Source organism: Lampris incognitus, chromosome 3 (assembly GCF_029633865.1).
Source record: "Lampris incognitus isolate fLamInc1 chromosome 3, fLamInc1.hap2, whole genome shotgun sequence".
Lineage (NCBI taxonomy): Eukaryota > Metazoa > Chordata > Actinopteri > Lampriformes > Lampridae > Lampris > Lampris incognitus.
In genome coordinates this window covers 100,083,371-100,089,536 of record NC_079213.1, presented here as the reverse complement: position 1 = coordinate 100,089,536, position 6,166 = coordinate 100,083,371, and the positions used below count along the sequence as shown (strand labels likewise).

At 46.4% G+C, this 6,166-nt stretch overlaps 1 non-coding gene across 1 annotated transcript; it reads right to left on the bottom strand.

Annotated features, from left to right (window-relative positions):
* Window positions 1-2,553: 2,553 nt before the first annotated feature.
* On the bottom strand, window positions 2,554-2,659 carry LOC130110928 (U6 spliceosomal RNA). The gene has a single exon (XR_008810114.1). It is a non-coding gene; the product is annotated as a U6 spliceosomal RNA (small nuclear RNA).
* Between the last annotated feature and the right edge of the window lie 3,507 nt (window positions 2,660-6,166).

Genomic DNA, 6,166 nt, shown 5'->3' with positions numbered 1-6,166 from the left:
TGTTTACACAATTTACAGAATACAACACTGAAAGAGGATAAAAGAATTATAATGGAATTATAAACTATATAATATGAAATATATATGAGGCATGGTGACACAGTGGTTAGCGCAGTTGCCTCAGAGTAAGAAGGTCTTGGGTTCGAGCCCCAGGGTAGTCCAACCTTGGGGACGACAAAGGTCGTTCTCTGTGTGGAGTTTGCATGTTCTCCCCGTGCCTGTGTGGGTTTCCTCCGGATGCTCCGGTTTCCTTCCTTCCACAGTCCAAAGACATGTATGCAGGTGAATCGGCCGTACTAAATTGTCCCTAGGTGTGTGTGTGTGTGTGTGTGTGTGTGTGTGTGTGTGTGTGTGTGTGTGTGTGTGTGTGTGTGTGTGTGTGTGTGTGTGTGTGTGTGTGTGTGTGTGTGTGTGTGTGAGAGAGATGGCCTGGCGGCCTGTCCAGGGTGTCTCCCCGCAATGACTGCTGGGATAGGCTCCAACATCACCGCGACCCTGAGAGCAGGCTAAGCGGTTTGGATAATGGATGGAAAAATGGAAATGGAAAAATTATATGGATTTAGAAGATACATAAACAGAAAATTTGACGAGGGGGATGCAGAGCAGTGTCCAGGTGGCAACCACCATCACCATGGAGACCTGGAAGGAGAACAGACTGCACGTGCACACAAGGGAGACTCCCCTTACATCATTCACATACACAGAAGAAGAGAAAGGAGAAGACATCATTCAGAGAGAGAAAAGACATGTGAGAGAAGAGAACAGTTTGCAAAAGTCAATAATCTATATGCTATGATCTCGTCGGCAGAGCAGTGCTTGGTTAATTCTTTTCTTTTCTTTTTTTTGTGGTTGACCCCCCCTTCCTCTCCCCAATGGTACCCGTCCAATTATCCCACTCTTCCGAGCCGTCCCGGTCGCTGCTCCACCCCCTCTGCCGATCCGGGAAGGGCTGCAGATTACCACATGCTTCCTCCGATACTTATTCAAGTACAGGTCCCTACATAATAAAAAGGCCTGTGCGAATCGATCCATATAGTAAGCCATTGCTATTTTGGCCGCTGGATTGCGGTTCTGACCCTTTAGTCGAGCGGTTAGCGATGCCTCCTGCGGTGCGGGCGACACGGGTTCGCTTCCCGGCCGCGGCACTTTCTGTGGTTGCGTCGTCCCCCGATTTCGCTACATTGGTGTCAGGAGTGATTTGCGACAGAAGGGTACCAGCAAGAGTTAAAGGGAAAGTTTACAAGATGGTTGTGAGACCAGCTATGTTATATGGTTTGGAGACAGTGGCACTGACGAAAAGACAGGAGGCGGAGCTGGAGGTGGCAGAGTTGAAGATGCTAAGATTTTCACTGGGAGTAACGAAGAAGGACAGGATTAGGAACGATTATATTAGAGGGACCGCTCAGGTTGGACGGTTTGGAGACAAAGCAAGAAAGGCAAGATTGAGATGGCTTGGACATGTGTGGAGGAGAGATGCTGAGTATATTGGGAGAAGGATGCTGAATATGGAGCTGCCAGGGAAGAGGAGAAGAGGAAGGCCAAAGAGGAGGTTTATGGATGTGGTGAGGGAAGACATGCAGGTGGCTGGTGTGACAGAGGAAGACGCAGAAGACAGGAAGAAATGGAAACGGACGATCCGCTGTGGCGACCCCTAACGGGAGCAGCCGAAAGTAGTAGTAGTAGGTGTCAGAAGTGGGATGGGGCGACCGTAAGGCCATCGGAAGCGTAGGCGCCCTGAGGCGTGAAGGAGCTGATATGCTTAAGTGCGAGGACAGTTTTACAAGTGCGAGGCAGTTTTACAGTGTTGAAACCAGTAAAGCCACACTCTGTTGAAGACGGGTTTATTGAAGATTCTTTTTGCTAGCTATCTGTCCAGCCTTGCTCAGACGCAGTTACGAGGACAGAATAATATGCAAACGTGTTTAGAGGCTGAATATAAAAAAAGTATGTTTGAGAAAGCACTAGTTCATATTTTTGGTGTTTAAAAATACAAAGCAAAGTGTTAACGTACGTATGAAACACTAATCATGTTCTAAGCCGTTTAAGTAGATAACTGGAAAGTGCACACGGCAGACTTATGACAGTAACGTAGTATATTTATTATTAAACTGTAACAACCTAGCTATCCAGAGTAGAGCGGAGTACCACGAGAACGCCCTGGTGGCGATTCTGCCTTATATACTCTTCAGGAACAACCAATAGATGACCTCCACCTTATTCAGTACCAATCACATTGATCTGTGTATATTCAAAACTAATAAAACCACACTGGTTAATATTCTGTGTTGGGAACACCACAATACGTTATGATATAAATGCACGTTGTCGTACCACGATCGTTGAGGAAAAAGCAACTGCAGTCAGTTTTCACTTCTCAAAGGTATTTCTACCGCCTGAGATTACACAGTGCAGGGTACACAACTAGCCACTAGAGGTCTTTATTACACAATTTACCACTATAGGTCTTTATTACACAACTCACCACTAGAGGTCTTTTTTTTTACACCGATATACCAAATACTATGATAACTGAAAAAATTTGTGGACATAAAAAAAAATAAGGAACGCTTCACGAATTTGCGTGTCATCCTTGCGCAGGGGCCATGCTAATCTTCTCTGTATCGTTCCAATTTTAGTATATGTATTGCCGAAGCAATACAACAGTGTCGGGAGTCTGGCGGCTATATATAGTCCGCTACCTACACAGGAATCCACGTAATGGTGTCAACTTGTAAAAGCATTCTGAAAACATGACAGTCAACGCCAAGCATAGCGAATGGGATTTCGATTGGTTTTAAATGTTTATGATGATTCTAAACTTATATGGTGTAACACTTTAGCTGTGTGAGAAAGCAGTGAGGAACTCTGGGAGTTATTGCGTCAGTCAGCCAGGATGTTTTCAACCGCTCTGGTGTGTGGTGGTGAGGAGACGCGAGGATTTGAATAAAGCTGCTCCCACGCTGTGGAGCGAGAAGGCAAATCACGTCTCACACAGCAGCAAGGACACCACCCTTCCCCCATAGTTCACTGCCTGACTGCTTCCGTTTCTCTGCCTCTAATCCTTTGAAAGCACAGAGAGGGGGCGAGAGAAAAAGTTACAACACACACGCACGCACACACACACACAATGCTGCTCCTTCCCTGTGTTTACTGTGAATTCAGACATGTAGACCATCAAACCAAGCACACAAACTAGGAAATGGATATAAAAAAGATATAAACTCTATGTATTTATGAATAATAATCCAATACTACTACTTTCGGCTGCTTCCGTTAGGGGTCACCACAGTGGATCATTCGTTTCCATTTCTTCCTGTCCTGTGTCTCCCTCTGTCACACCAGCCACCTGCATGTCCTCCCTCACCACATCCATAGAACTCCTCTTTGGCCTTCCTCTTTTCCTCTCCCCTGGCAGCTCAATATTTAGCATCCTTCTCCCAATATACTCAGCATCTCTCCTCCGCATATGTCCAAGCCATCTCAATCTTGCCTCTCTTGCTTTGTCTCCAAACCGTACCTGAGCTGTCCCTCTAATATACTCGTTCCTAATCATGTCCTTCTTCATTACTCCCAGTGAAAATCTTAACATCTTCAACTCTGCCACCTCCAGTTTCACCTGTCTTTTCGTCAGTGCCACTGTCTCCAAACCATATAACATAGCTGGTCTCACAACCATCTTGTAAACCTTCCCTTTAACTCTTGCTGGTACCCTTCTGTCACAAATCACTCCTGACACGCTTCTCCACTCCACCCTGCCTGTACTCTCTTCTTCACCTTTCTTCTGCGTTCCTGTTACTTTGGAGAGTTGACCCCAAGTATTTAAACTCATACGCCTTCGTCACCTCTACTCTCATCTCTACTCTCACCATTCCACTGTCCTCCCTATTGCTTACGCCTATGTATTCTGTTTTGCTCCTACTGACTTTCATTCCTCTTCTCTCCAGTGCATACCTCCACTTCTCCAGTCTTTCCTCAACTTGCACCCTACTCTTGCTACAGATCACAATGTCATCCGCAAACTTCATAGTCCACGGAGACTCCTGCCTGATCTCATCCGTCAACCTGTCCATCGCCATTGCAAACGAGAAAGGGCTCAGAGTCGATCTTTGATGTAATCCCACCTCCACCTTGAACCCATCTGTCATTCCAACTGCACATCTCACCACTGTCACGTTTGCCTCATACATATCCTGCACCACTCCTACATATGTCTCTGCAAAGACACAATGTTACTCCTTCTGGCCTTCTCTATACTTCTCCATCAACATTCTCAAAGTGCTATTTTGTGGCATGAACCCATACTACTGTTCGCTGATCGTCACCTTTCCTCTTAACCTAGCTTCATTTACTCTTTCCCATATTTTCATGCTGTGGCTGATCAACTTTATACCTCTGTAGTTGGTACGGTTCTGCACATCGCCCTTATTCTTAAAAATCAGTACCAGTATACTTCTTCTCCACTCCTCAGGCATCCTCTCACTTTCCAAGGTTGTGTTAAATATCTAGTTAAAAACTCTACTGCCATCTCTCCTAAACATCTCCATGCCTCTTCAGGTATGTCATCAGGACCAACTGCCTTTCTGCTCTTCATCCTCTTCGTAGCTTCCCTCACTTCTTCCTTGCTAATCCACCGCACTTCTTGATTCACTATCCCCACATCATCCAACCTTCTCTCTCTCATTTTCTTCATTCATCAGCCCCTCAAAGTACTCCTTCCACCTTCTCAGCACACTCTCCTCGCTTGTCAGCACATTTCCATCTCTATCCTTGATCGCCCTAACTTGCTGCACATCCTTCCCAGCTTGGTCCCTCTGTTTAGCCAATTGGTACAAGTCCTTTTCTCCTTCCTTAGTGTCTAAGCTGTCATACAACTCACCATACATCTTTTCCTTTGCATTTGCCACCTCTCTCTTCGCTTCACGCTGCATCTCCTTGTAGTCCTATCTACTTTCTTCATCTTTCTGACTATCCCACTTCTTTTTGCCAACCTCTTCCTTGATATATTTTGCTATACTTTCTCATTCCACCACCAAGTCTCATTGTCTTCTTTTCTCTGTCCTGATGACACACCAAGTACCTTCCTAGCTGTCTCCCTCACTATTTCTGCAGTGGTTGCCCAGCCATCCGGCAACTCTTCACTACCAGCTAGGGTCAGTGTTAACTCCTCCCTGAACTCCATACAACAGCCTTCCTTCTTCAACTTCCACCATTTGATCTTTGGTTCTGCCTTCACTCGCTTCCTCTTGGTCTCCAAAGTCATCCTGCAGACCACCATCATCTGATGCGGCCTAGTTACATTCTCCCCTGTCACCACTTTGCAGTCTCCAATCCATTTCTTTTTGATGCCAACATTTCAATTCATACCGGTGGCGGTCGTTGGTAACTCGGGCCTCGAACGATCTGGTATAGAAAATCTTATTTATGATCTGCATATTTGATTTGGGCGGCGCAGTGGTTAGCGCGGTCGCCTCACAGCAAGAAGATCCTGGGTTCAAGCCTCGGATCCAACCTTGTGGGTCGTCCCGGGTCGTCCTCTGTGTGAAGTTTGCATGTTCTCCTCGTGTCTGTGTGGGTTTCCTCCGGGGGCTCCGGTGTCCTCCCACAGTCCAAAGACGTGTAAGTCAGGTGAGTTGGCCGTACTAAATTGTGAGTGTCTCCCCGCCTGCCGCCCAATGCTGGAATAGGCTCCAGCATCCCCGCGACCCTGAGAGTAGGATAAGTGGTTCAGATAATGGATGAATGGATGGATATTTGATTTGGCAAAAGTTTTACGCCGATTGCCTTTTCTGACGCAACCCTCCCCATTTATCCGGGCTTTGGACTGGTACTAAGAATGCACTGGCTCGTGCATCCTCAGTGGTTGGGTTCCTAATAACAATAATATTATTATTACACAGAACTCGCTGAGAACTCGGGGTAGACCCAGAACTCTCTAGAGGGACTACATGTCCAACTGGCCTGGGATCACCTTGGGATTCCCCTGGGGGAGGGCGTTGTTGGGTAGAGGGACGTCTGGGGTGCCCTACTTAGCTTGCTGCCACCGCGACCCGACCCTGGAGAAGCGGCTGATGATGAGATAAGACGATTTCATATTATTTATTTAAAGGTGCCTTTTATGACACTCAAGGTCACCTTTGATTTGATGAAGTAAAACTTGTTTTCCGTC